General features: G+C 43.7%; 1 protein-coding gene across 2 annotated transcripts in view; it reads left to right on the forward strand.

Annotated features, from left to right (window-relative positions):
• LCP1 (lymphocyte cytosolic protein 1) overlaps positions 1-13,793 on the forward strand; it is a 48,526-nt gene that overhangs the window by 4,748 nt on the left and 29,985 nt on the right. Inside the window, exon 1 of one of the 2 annotated variants that reach the window (XM_066313295.1) lies at positions 9,096-9,154. The exons of the other annotated variant lie outside the window; for it this stretch is intronic. The gene's annotated coding sequence lies outside the window, so the exon portion shown is untranslated. Of the gene's footprint in view, positions 1-9,095; positions 9,155-13,793 lie in introns of those variants that run through there. 2 annotated transcript variants of the gene reach the window in all.

Consider the following 13,793-nt stretch of genomic DNA (forward strand, 5'->3'; position numbering starts at 1 on the left):
AAGTTGTCAGTGTAATTTTTCTTTTGCTTATGGGAAGAACTCCAAAGATGAGATTTCAGTGTATATTACAGACAAATTCTTCTTTGCATTTACAAAAAAATAAATAATTTATGTCATTAGTCAAAATCTCTTAAAAAACTAAACATCTTTTACCCAACTTTTAAATTCAGAAGTGTCTGTATTAAGCATCAACAAACTCTTCCAGCAGTTTTGCCCTGTTGTTTTCTATCCAGTCCTTATTTGCATGACATTCTGTAAAGGGATGATTTTCCTCTTCTTCCCCTCCCCATACATGTGCTTTTTTGTACAGGTGGATGTCATGAGTTCACTCATCCATTTCTTCACCTGTGTATCCAGGTTAGAGTTTTCAAAGTAAAACTTAGATTTCAGATTACCTGGTTTAAGACATCCAGGCATTCTGGAGTCTCAGCTCAGCCAGGGTTAGAGAAAACAGTAAAGGAGCACAGCATAAGTGGAAATAGCTTGGATTGTGTTTTCCAGGCACAGTGAGGCCATTTGAGTGTTAGTGGCTTCATCAACTTGGCTCTGATGAGCAAAGTTAGTCAGGACTGTGATTAACACAGTAAGTGTGAGCAGGGACGTGCAGTGAGCAGCAGTATCAGTTCTTTTTTTTTTTTTTTTTTTTTTTTCCTATGAATTAAAATGAAGTAGTTTATATGTTCTTAGAATAACTCCTGGCTGCTCTTGCCAGAGAGAACAAGAATCAGAGGAAAGTACCCCACTCACCAGGTAGCCAAAGCCAAATGCCTTGTCCAGGTGTCTGGTGGGGTTGTCCCTCCAAAGAAGCCATCTCTGACTGTGGGAACAGGCTCCCCTGAACCTGGTAGGGGACACCTGAGGTGCCATCAATTGATAAACCTAGGAGGCATCTGCTGCCTAGGAAGTGTTGCAGTAATAACATGGAATCACATGGACAGATGATGCCAGGGGGAAATGGGGCAGAAAAAGAACCACCATGCTGCTCCCTCCCTGATGAGGAGAGAGCCACAGAAGGTCTCCCATGCTCGTGAAAGGGTGTGTCTCAGAACCATCATCAACCTTTAAATAGCTTTTATTTAAAAAGAAACTGTCTTTGAATGTGTGTGTCAGTAGGAATCCAGGGGTTTGGGTAGTATTGGAAGTATCAGTGATCACAGAGCATTTAGGACAAATATAAAAATTCCTGCAAGAGAAAAATACTATTTTGCATAGTTTGCTTCTTGATAAGGGTAAGTGTTCAACATGATGAGGCAGTTATCAGTTTCTTTATTCTTATGTTGCAAACACAGTTCTTATGTTGTATGTTTGCTTCAGAGAGATTGCTAGGTCATAAAAGAGATCCCAAAAGAGAGATCTTTCCCAGAAAATGAGGAGATTTATAGCAAATTAGAGAGAAAAAATGTCCATACCAGAGATCCCTTAGACCTACCTTCAGTCTCTTGTACTGGATACAGGATAGATGACACTTTTTACTTCTGGATTCTTCTATCAGAAGGAATCAAAATAATTGTTAATATTAATCACTTTTTTTTTTAACAAATAGCATCCTTCTCCTTCCTTATTTTCTCTTTGGGCATTCACTCAGTTAAAAAGTGCAGTCTTAATGTTGTGATATGCCAATAGCCCCAGTAATTTTAATGTGTGAATGCTACACACATAGATGAGAAATTAATTTTTCAAGCAAATTCAAAAGCAGCCTTTAGATGAAGGCTGTCATTTTACACTGGTTTTCAGATAACCCCTGCTTACTGCAAAGTTGTGAGTGCCCAAGTATTTGCCTATGTCTGCAGTTCTCATCTAAATCCCAATGTCCAGATGTTGTCAACATCCACTTTCAGAATTACATACGTGCCCAAGACAGACAAGCAGAAGATGAGAAGAGGAACAGCCAACCAATAGTTAGACCACTGTTTCAAACAGTGAGAGGTCTCTTTTGGACAAATGCCTTAGAAATATGTCTTTCACTTTTTTTTTTTTTTTTTTTTTTTTTTTTTTTTTTTTTTTTTTTTTTTTTTTCCCAGCACTACTGTGCCTTCATTGTCTACATGCACATATTTAAATGGGTTTTTGCAACCAGTGGTAACCAGAAATCCTAGTAGCTGACCACCATGTATCTGCCATGTATTTATCCTCTTATCCTTCCTTTCAGAGACTTTCTTGTGGTGGGATATGCAGGCTGTCCTGTGTTGGCCCAGGTACACAGACTCTATGCAGTGGCATTGTCCCAGAAATTTTGGACAGAATAATGGAATAGTTTGGGTTGGAATGGACATTTAAACATCATCTCATTCCAACTCCCCCTGCCATGGGCAGGGACACCTTCCACTGGACCAGGTTGCTCAAAGCCTCATCCAGCCTGGCCCTGAAAACTTCCAGGGATGGGGCATCCACAGCTCCTCTGGGCAGCTTGTGCCAGCACCACACCTCCCTCACAGTAATTACTCTCTTCCTAATATCTACTCTAAACACATCCTCTTTCATCTTAAAGCATGCCCTTGTGAAAATTCCTTCTCCAGCTGTCTTGGAGGCCCCTTTAAGTGCTGGAAGGCTGCTAGAAAGTCTCCCTGGAGCCTTCTCTTCTCCAGGCTGAACTACCCCAGTTCTTTCTGCCTGTCTGCATAGGAGAGTTGCTCCAGCCCTCTGATCTTCTGTGTGGCCATCCTCAGGATTTGGTCCTGCAGGTTCATGTCCTAATGTAGGTCCCAGCTCCAGGGCTGAAGCAGCACAGTAAGGGGTCTCATAACAGTGGAGTAGAGTGGGAGCATCATCTCCCTTGATGCTTCTTTTGATGCAAGCCACAAGCACACAGCCTTTGCATAAATGCTGACTTACTTTGCAAGGGCCGGTAGGAAGACCTGCTGAAAATATGTCCTTTGGCAAAAGCTGGGGTTTGAGAATGCAGGTACCTGTGTGCTGGGAATGGAGGCCATGAAGTTCTGATGCAAAGCTGCAGAGGAGGTGGTGTATGGGATCTTAGTAAATGCACAGTCATTTCTTTCTCATTCATGAGTCTACCTCTCTTGCACTCACTGCAGGAACATACCCTTGGGCATAGAGTAGCTGTAGCATCATGATTCTAGTGCCTGCTGTCCTCACAGTGCTGTGTCCAGAAATAAACTTGGCAAAGGTGTCCCTGGGCTTTAAGCAGAGAAAGCCCATGGTGCTGGCATCCCATTGGGATGTGGAAGTACACTTACTTTTACAATTAGAGACCACAGCTCTTCAACAATGGAGGAAACAGCGGTTGCAACATACAGCTGAGACCACTGTGGAAATGTAAATAAAAACTAAATCTAGTCTTTGCAGAGGCACCTGCAAACCCTCTTGTTTAAATGTGATTTGCAAGCCAGAGTGTGCCCTGTGCAGTTGGTGATGCGTTACAGTGTCAGTGTGCTGCTCAGGACAGTGGTGAGTCTTACTTCTCTGAGGACAAGTCAGGAAGAGATGGATGTGTGGGATCATTGCAAGCCATCAGAGCCAAACCCCAGTTTTTCTTCCTCTTGCTGTTCAGTTGCAGGAGCAGCCCATGTGCACAGGAGAGAGGAACCAGGCAAACTGGTGGGATTTTCTTCAGTGTGGGATCTTTGCCTGGCTCTGCTACAGTTTGGTGTTTCTGCTCAGTGTTTCTGGCAGCTAAAATGGATATTTCATTACACAGCTCCTCAGTCATGTAATATGTAATGCTGTGAAGAGCTGAAGAATGTTCCTAGTTAAACCTAAACCTTCAATACTTTCCAGAGTAATGCTTAGAAAAGGATTTAGAGTTCTTGTCCTGCCAGAAACTCATTGCTGCTCATGTGAAGCTCATAACTCACCAGGTGGCCAAAGACACAGAAATGCCTGAAGGAGCATTAAACCAGAAAAAGCAAGCTTAGCCAGCAGGCAGACTGCTCCTGCCACGCTTGACACTGAACCCTCTTTCTCTTGAGCTATTTGATGATTTCTGCTAATCTTTTATCTCAGTTCACCACTTCTGTGTGCCTGACCTTTAGCCTTGGCTAGCCAAGTGGATTGAAATAAAAGCTAAGGATGCTCCTTCCTTTGCCCCCATGCTTTGCAACTCTCTGAATGATAGGGCTAGAGCAAATCTTTCTTCTGATTGTCTGTTATGTCTGGTTTCTCTTACCTGCTTCTGTCACCTGGCAGAGTGCAAGACCTTTGGGAAATCTCTCTTTCTTCTCCTCTGTCTTTCTTCAGCTCCTTGGACCACAGTGCCTGGAGTCCTCGGGATCTTTTGTAGAAATCAGCTATAGGAGAAGACAGAAAGATGTGAAGGAAAAGCTGAGCACCTAGGAGCAGTCTGGAAAAAAATTCTCAGCTGCATTACACATTCTTCTATGCTTGATGTGCCAGGGAGAATGGCCAGCACATCACAGTGGCTGAGGCATTTTCACCTTCAAGCAGCAATGTGGTTTTCTGTACCTGGTCCCAGGTTTTGGGGGGACTGCTCAGCCAGTCTGTGTGTATTGCCTGTGGCGACACTTGCCAGGTGCTCCAGTGGGAATGTGGCCAGCAGAATGGGACTGGGGCAATCCCAGCCCCAGGCTCCCTGCATGCCCATGTTTTCTCCTTGGCACAGCTCCAGCTGCCTGGCCAGGGGCAGGGATGGTGGCAATGCCTCAGCTGTCTACACAGACCAGCTGTCCACTTACAGGTCACAACCTACAGGTCAGTGGTATCATCTGCAGAGATTTCCTTCCTCTTCAATGTGTCCAGGAGTCTAAATCTCTGTTGTTTGGGAACAGCTGAGCTCAGAGTTGATGGAGTTTGACATTCATTGCATGAGGCACGGATAAATATCCAAGAAGGGGCTAAACAGACCTGCCTGAGCTCATCTCCAAAGCCATACTGCTCACTTGCTCAGCTGTGAGGGATAGAAAGCAGGCAGCAAAGCCAAGCGGGGCTAGTGACACTGTCCCTTTTGGGGTTCTCGTTTAGGGGATGGGTTGTGTGCACCTGTTCCCTACTGGTCAGTGAGTGCCTGGGCAAATGGACCTCACTGATGGCTTAGGGGTGACCTCCAGAGATGCTGTGATCTGTGTGTTTATTTAGTGGGACGCAGGGATGAATAGGTCCAAACACTTGCTCCTTGTGCCTTTTATACAGGGGATTTTTTGGACAATGTCTTAAACAGTTTGGGTTTTTTTTCCGTGCTTTGTGACAGCAAAGAGGGCAAAGTGAGCAGTGTGTGTATTGCTTGGATAGTACAGGTCTTTTCTCCTGGAAGGCCTTGATTTCTATATTCCTGGCACCAACCCCGCATACACACACATACACAAAATCAATACAGTTTGGAGTTTTTGTTTGCTACTGAATTGTTTAACATTTCAGTTTCCCCTGTGCCTCTTGAACACTTTGTCAAAAGAGCAATTAATGTTTGTTTCAAGTTTGTCTTTTAGATAACACTCCAGCTAAAGTTTTGTTCCCTTTTTCAAGAACAGTCCTTTAGGGGCTCTTTTGAGTCTTCTGACATTTGAAAACATACCTGATGTCTTTGCCTCATTAGCTTTCAGTGTGCACTGGCCACAGCAGCACAGAAAATGGAGCAGCTAAGTGAGGATGCGGAATCAAGGAACTCCTCTGCTTGTCTGAGGATGTGCTCAGCCTGTTCCCTTGCAGTGCAGGCAGCTCCTGGATGATACCCATAGGGAGCAACACCAGCAGCATCTCTGGGATCAGACTGACACCACCTGACACATGTCTGACGCTTCACTGTGGTACTTGCTTTTGACTGGTGGATCTCCCATCTCTCTGTGGTGCCTCAAAAATCTTTCACTACCAGCAGTGAGCAAAATTAAAGTCTGGTCTTCTCTTGTCTAGCACGTGACTTCTGTAGGATTTCTAGCTTGACAACTATCCCAATATCAAGGGTCTTCCTGGCTGTATTCTTAGTCAGGTGCTAAATATGTTTGCTAAAACTTTTTCAGGCTGCCTCAAATTTTTGTTCAGGTGTGTCTTGGCCACCATTACTGTCAAAGCCTGGCTATGCTCTAGAGAGAGACTTTGAGAATGGGAGCATGCCTTTGGGTGCATACCCTTCAGTTGCCTTGCAGGGATTCTGTATTCACATCTCTTCTAGCCTTTTCTCAGCGGATCTTCCAAGAAATATCAATGTCAACCAATAGGAGAGGAAGGTGTTTGACCAGGAAGATGAATTAAAAAAACCCAACAAACCAAAACATCAAGGAAAAAAATTATTTTTGCTTACTTGAGACCAGCAACACTGATGCTGAAAATATGAAGGAATCATAACTGGGTTTTTGTGGTGCCAGTTATAATCAGTGCTTGTCATTGCTAGAGGGGGCAATGTTTCTCCCTTCCAAAGCTTTTTTCCTCTTGTATTTTTAATTTATATGTGTCATGGAAGAGATTAATCCTAATTACAAGCTCTGACTCAGAAGTCTAGTTAATCACTATGTAAAAACATTAGGTGGATTAGATTTGTTCACATTCCTTCATAAAAATAGAGACGTAACAGGGTAGAGTTTGTTTAATTCAGGAACTTTGTGAAAAACCTGACTTCAGATCACAGAATAATAGAATAATAGAATTACAGACTGGAAAAGACCCTTAAGATAACATTAAATTCAATGGCAAACCAAGCACTGTCAAGTCTACCACTAAACCATGTCCCTGAGGCAGCTTGTTCCTGCCTAGGGAAGAAATTTTTCCTAAAAACCAATTTAACCACCCCTGGCACAACCTGAGGCCACCTACTCTTGTTCTGTCACTTATTAACTGGGAGAAGAGATTGACCCCAGCCTGGCTACAACCTCCTTTCATGCAGCTGTAGAGAGATCCCACCTGTATTTGAGTTTCATATGATGCCTCCACCAATGAAACCCCTCTTTTTTGCAAAAAATGCAATCTTTTTTTGTTATCCTGCAACTACAGCAGATGAAGGACATGTTCCTTCTGAGCAAAAGGCTGACACCCAGCACAGGGCAAGGACAACCTAGTGCTGACTTTCACCCTTTACCTGCAGGAAGATAACAGGTCCTGCTGATGAAGCTCCAGAAGCAAGGCTGGCTCTGCAAACACAACCATGGCAAGGCTTGAAGGCAAGAAACAAAGGCAAGAAACAAAGCCCCTTCAGTCTGGTGGTGCAGGGGGAAATACTTTCTTTTTTTTTTTTTTTTTTTTTTTTTTTTTTTTTGGATGTGCTGTAGAAACCCAGCAAGTTCCTTCTGTGTTATGCAAAATTTCCTGTCCTGACAGGGAACTAATAACTGCTTATAAGTGTTTTTGAGTAGCAGCTTCAGTACAATGCTTGGGCCTCAGTCTTGCACATGAGAGGCTGCAAACAAGAAGTGGAGATTCTGTTCTGAACACAGTTACAACTTTTATGAGGAATGTTTGCTTCAGAGCTTGAGAACAAGCAAGCATAAACTGCCAGGGTAGGAGTGAGGAAATGACAAGAGGTAGATGGAAAAGTGGGAGAAAAAAGAAAATGTGCAAAGGAAAAATGAAATAATAAAGGGAAACATGCCAAAGAAAGAAGAAGATATACAAGAATATAGCTTTTTAAAAAGCTGAGAAGAAAAAGGTGAAAACTAAGAAAAACACAGAGCAGACAGCCTAGGATATAAAATTTCTAACATTTAAAAACCTATAAAGTCAGAACATAATAAGAGAGTGTTCAAGGAGACACATATGTGAGTGAACCCATGTGCACATGACATTTTGTTCAGTCCTGCAGGTATTTGTGTGCAAATTTTCATCTGTATCTAAAGAAAATTGGATTATTCTTTTCTTGGCAAAAAGCTGCCTGCTGTTCAGGAGAGCAGTGTAATTTATAGTCATGCAGTTTTTTTCTCCTGCCATGGTTTGCAGCAGAAGACAGGTACTTGAAATTCTGGCAGTGGGTTGGCAGTGCCTGGGTTTGCAGCAGAACAGCTTTATCTTGGCTGTGACAGCCACCCTGTGCAGAGCAGGGGCCCTGGGAAAGCCCATTCAGCCACTGTGTCAAAACTGACTGTGATTCACTCACCAAAAACTGAGTGAGATTGAGGCTGAAAGTACATGAGACGGTTGGTTAACCAAGAGTCAGCTTCTGCCAGATCAGATTCTCAAAAATCATTACTTTGTTTCCTCACAGTTTTGCAAAAATAACTGATATAACAAGTGTAATTAAAAATAATTTTACTTTTTTTTCTCCATCTGTTTCACATGCTTCTTACTCCTGTAAGCCTCTGGCCAGCTGACCCACCAAAGTCCTATTTTCATGTATTTCCTCCCATCACAAAGTCAAATTATTTCCTGAAAGAAAACCAGGAAAACTGGGAAACTCATTGGACTGAGTTAGGGTCTAACCAAGACACTGGTTTTCTTTTGTGGGACTACCAAAACAGGATAATATTGCTGCAACAGCCTCTATGAGTGACACTTCTAGACTCATATCTGTCTGGGAATGGGTTTATCAGCTGGAAGAGTCGCTGCCAGTCTCTGCTGGGAATGTGGGGACTTGCTTGTTTTCCTGGGAGAGCCTTGGAGGTGCCCCCTTCTCCCACTGCAGCCAGACCTGAGAGTGGCCAGGCTTCTCCAACCTCTTCTTGTCACTCTCTCACCAAGTAGAACCTAATATTAGCTCATGCACTGTTATTAATATTTCACTAGTGTTCCCCTTAGCAGCAAATGGATGGTTTTGATCAATAATTCATGGTTGGGTGTAACCCATTAAATTTGAAGTGAGGTGTACATTTTCCTGTTATTTATTTATCATTGCTTTTATTTTACAGCGTGTTTTTGCCCCAGCTATTTCATTTTTCACTTGCTTAAATGCCTTTCCTTCAAACTTCAGACTGCTTGCAGGAAATTAATCTTGTGCCTTATGACTTTTAAGTAAGACTAAACTCTCTTCGAGGGCCTGAGACTGAGCCACAAGGAAAACTTTCAGACCCACTCAGTCACTTCAGTACAAGAGATCTCTTTGAAACAAATGACTTGGGAAGTTTGGTAACAAATCTAACTGTTCAAAGCTCATCTGTGGCCTCAGAGTTGTCTGCTTTTTGTTTCACAGGGATATTTGGCTACTTCTGCTGAGGGAACAGCCTGCTCCAAGACCAGCAATCTGCCCTTGCCCTGTCCCCTGTCCCCTCCTTTGCCAGTGGGGGCTGTTCTGTTGGAACCATCCTGCGCACAGGTTTTGGGGAGTGTAAATCTTCCTATGCTGCTTGCAGGTTGTATCCCCTGGTTAGAAGTGGCCTTCTTGCTTTGCTTTGTGAAAACAGTCTACTCATAGCTTATTTGATTTTTGTGGCTCATCTTGATTCACAAATAGGACAGATCTTAGTGATACTGAAATAAAGATTTCCTTAGAAGACTGTAAGACTGGTTATAGAGTTTAGGTTTTGGAAACTGAAAGCTGCGCAAGCATTTGAAACCATAAACCAACCTCCCAGCCTAGCTTTAATAGGCCATTATCCTCCAGGTCATTCCTGTGCCTGGATCCAATGGAAAGGGTGAGATTTGGAGAGCTGCTGATCTGAGAATTACCCTACCAAAATCATGCTTTTTCACTATGGCAGAGCTTCTTTCTACATTCCTTTCTCCAGCCTTGCCAGTATGCAAGCCTGGGTGTCCCTCCCTGACCAAGCATAAATGTCTTGTTGCTGACGGGCTCTCGAAGCTGCTGCATTTGCTGTGTGGCACAGGCTTCTCTTCATTCACTCCTGTGTGCATGGCATGGGCCATCACCTTCCACCCCACCTGCCTCTCCTCTCCATGCAGCAGCCATGCAAGGTGCCACTGGGAATGCCCACACAAGGGTTGGTTAGTCCTGCCGTGGAGTGTGGGGGCTGAGTGAGGGTCAGAGACCAGGTTTCTCAGGCAGGGAGGGCATGGCGGCAGACTCCAGCTGGAGGCAAAGCTCTGGCAGGAGTAGATCCGCCCCACTCCTTCCTGCATGAAGAGATTTAGAGAAAGAATGAGATGCTCTTGTTGCATCAAGAGGTATTTCATGATATCATGACTCCACCCCCAACAGACCCCAGTATTCATGTTGTGACAGCTTCAGTGGGATCACCCAGCAGTGCTTTGGATGCTCAAGGCTTTTTCTATAATGCAGGAAGAATACAGTGTAAAAGGTCTGAGTTTCACATGCATTCTGCCAAGCCCCAGTCTGTAGTATTCTCTCTCCTGCAGAGATCACAGGTGGCATTTCAGGGTATGCTGCTAACACAGACCCAGCAGTGGGTCAGATTATCAACTTGCACCTGAGCACATGCCATCAGAGTAATGACTCCTGCTTCACAAAGACTAATTTATCTTTCAACAGCATTGAAGTTCTCAGGGTCCATATTCAGAGGCAGTTCAGAGCCAAAATCACTAGTGATTACAGGAAGTGTCACCGACTTTCAGAGGAACAAAGATAGAATCACACAAAATAAAGGTGCAATTCAGATAGTATCAAACCATAGTGGGAATTAGATCAGGTCTAATAGTGATACAGCTCTGTACTTATATATGAGCAAGATATTATTTGTTAAAAGGAGATAATTTAAAAATAATTTCCATTATTTTGATTTGTCCTAGTTTTTCACAGACCAGGATGTTCCCCTCAAAGGGTTAATTTAAATTTGTGCTGTCACTAGGTCAAAGGAGCTTTTGAAGTCCCAAAGGCTCTTTTCATTCAGCTTTGGAGATCTGCATTGCATCCCAACTCTGCTCCCTACTGCACTCTTCCCATCCCAGAGTGTGGTCTGCAACCTGTGACCATATCAGCTGTGCAAAGAAGACCTTGCATTATGAGAGTGTGATTTTGCAAAGTAATGGCTTTTGGAGGAAGTAATTTCCTGAAGCAGAAGTGGCCTGCAGGAAGGCAAAGTTCTTGGGAGATTGCAGCGAGCAGTTAAAAATGTGAGAGCCAAGAGGTGGGTGTGCCAGGGAAGGCCACCACAGGAATACACTTCCCTAGTGCCCGAAGGAAACTACTGACCTATGGCAGACCCCAGCTCCCTCCTCAGTTGGGGATCCCTGCAAACCACCCCCTGGCTGCCAGAACACAGCACTGCCAAGTCAGATGGAGCTGGTGGGCCTCTTCTTGGGCAGATGCCCCAGATCCTTCAAATGTAATTCCCATTCATTGGTGGAAGTGGGATTACTGGCTCCTGTGTGCTTTCTAGGTTGTCACTTAGCTTGCTAAGAAACACACATGCCTCATGGCAGGAGAGCAGAGACAGCCTCTGCCCTTCCCAAGGCTTCCCAGGGCACCCAGGGGAGACAGGGAGGAAGGTGGGAGTCTGTTGGCTGGTGAGGAGGTTGAAGTGAAAATGCTGTGTCACTCAGAGCTGTGGGGCTGACTCGGGAGCAGGGGTGAGGGAGAGAAAAGTCGTGGAAAGGTTTGAAGCCTGTGGTGACACAGTCTGGCTGATCTGCAGTGAAGTGTGTCTGCATTACACAGGCAGCAGGATGGGAGTGTCAGCACTGCTAAAAGTGCTTGGAAAGAAAGGTCCTTCATGCACAGGGACAAGAAGGGGCAAGACTTTTGAAGTGTTGTAGTGGTGACAACAGGGGGAAAATACTGGTTTTGACCTTCTCAGCTGTGTCTCAGGGGCATGGTCTGTTAAGAGTTATAGTCCTCCCTCTGCAAGTGATTGAACACAGTATATGCTAATTTATGGTACTTAATTTATAGACAATCATCTTTGACATTTCCTGATGTCTTTTCCTGTAATTGGAGGACCACCTCCTTTCACTTTTTTTACCTTTCATGCACATAAATCTCAAAGCAGCTCCATGGATATTTTGGCTCTAAGACTGAAGCTGTAGGTCAAGTGTATTGTTTTTCTGAGGTGGGACAGTAATGGACATTTAACTCAGTCCCACAGTACAGCCTGTTCTAACACCAGCTGGCCTGTTCCTAGCCATAAGCATACTTTGTGGCAAAATGCAAGCTATTTGTACTAGAGAGTTACAATTCAACACCCTTCTAGGAAACCAGTAGTGTAGTAATAGACTGCGGTATCCTGCCCTGTTTAAGAAATTGCTTTAGAGGCATCATTCTCATGGAATCCTGCATTGTCAGCAATAACACAGACATCCACCACACAGGTACAAGTTAACCAGGTACAGGTAGGAGATAACTATTTCACCATCCCACTTAAAGATGTTTTGGTGCTGCCCAATAAAATTGTTATTTGTGTGATGCTTCAAGGAGGCACAGAGCAAGGTTTGAATAGTGTGTCCTGACAGGGCTTCAGCTGGGGTTGTGTGTGAAGGGTACCTAAGTCTAATAATATTTGGTGAGACAGCATTTTTAGCTGTACAGTGACAATCCAGCAGGTCTTGAAATGAGGCAGAAAAAGGGATTCATGATCCACGTGGCAAATATAGTTTTTGTTGTTGTCTGCCTTATAAATCCATCATACTTTAAATCTCATCCTTGCTGTCCTTGTATTTCCAAGCTTGTTTGAACACTTCTTTAACACAGCTGGTGCCTATGGGATGTGCTGGTATTGAATCAGTGCTGAGGACACAGTGTTGAGGTCAGTCTATGTCACACGAATATAAAATAGTATACAACATGGTGGAAACTCTGTGTTCCTCCCCTACCTTCAGCATAAGCTGTAACAACTCGAGAGAGGGTGCTAAGAGTGTTAAGCAAGCGTATCTGGTAAAGGAAACACCCACCTCAGTTTTTCTTTGTAAGATGTTAGATTTAGAGCACACATCCCTCTGGTGCCTTCTTCCTTAGCTCAGAAAAGACATTGCAGCATTTAATGGGATGTCGTAGAGACCAACAAAAGTAATTAAGGATTTGGAAAAGGTCTGTAAGAAAAAAGCTGGGACAAACCATCAAGCTGGCGTAAAATATCCTAGAAAACAAAGAAGAGGAGCTGTGGTACAGCCTATCAAATAATGAAATACCACAGAAGATTTTTTTTTTTAAATAGAAGTAAGTAATCAAAAATGCCTGAAACGTGTTTCAACGTACTTCTGAATAGAGCAAATGTATGTTGATTCAAGGATGGATCTTAATTATGGAGATTGGTTCATGAGAGGGCTTTCTTGAATCTCTTTACAACAGCATGTAGCTCATGGTCCAGCTGGTCTGGTGAATGACAGCTTTTTCATTAAAGACATACAGTTTGGTAATTTTTTTCACCTGCCTGCTTTCAGAGGTAAAAGTCAGAACAGGAGTTGTTGGAAAAGCTGAAGGATTATTCTTCAGTCTGTGGAAAGTGGCAAGAATCTTTCTGTTAAGACAGGACCTTTCTTAAAATCCCTGTGGGATTGATTAATAACTTTTCTCTCTTGATGTTGTGTTTTCAGATCTAAGGCTTCTGCAATGCTGCAAGATCAGGGCTTGAAAGATAGTTTATATTTGCATCTATCAATCACTTTTACATGTGACCCTCACTGCTTTGGGAAAGTGTCCTTGAAATGTGTCAGTTGCAAGGTGGTGTGAGGAGTGCTGTGACCTTTCTCTGGCTTCCCCGTTCAATAAAGGCTTGGACAAACTGTAGGGAGACACCAGGATGGTACTGGGATGGATCAGAGAACAGGGAGAGAGGGCTCAGCTTGTTCAGCCTGGAAGAAGGCTGAGAAGGATCTTGGCGTCTACACCAACCTAATCAGAGCTTATAGAGAAGATGGAGCCATCCTTTAGTCAGTGGTGAACATTGATAACGAAAAGGTCACAAGTTGCATCAAAGGAAATTCCAACCACTTGGATGGAAAAAGTTTTTACAGGGAGGGCAGTAAAATGTTGGCAGAGGTTGCGTGGCAATGCTGTGGAGTTTCCGTGCCTGGTGACTGTGCCCCAGCCCTGCGTGGTGGCTGCGGTGTCACTG

This window comes from Sylvia atricapilla, chromosome 2 (assembly GCF_009819655.1).
Source record: "Sylvia atricapilla isolate bSylAtr1 chromosome 2, bSylAtr1.pri, whole genome shotgun sequence".
Taxonomy (NCBI): domain Eukaryota; kingdom Metazoa; phylum Chordata; class Aves; order Passeriformes; family Sylviidae; genus Sylvia; species Sylvia atricapilla.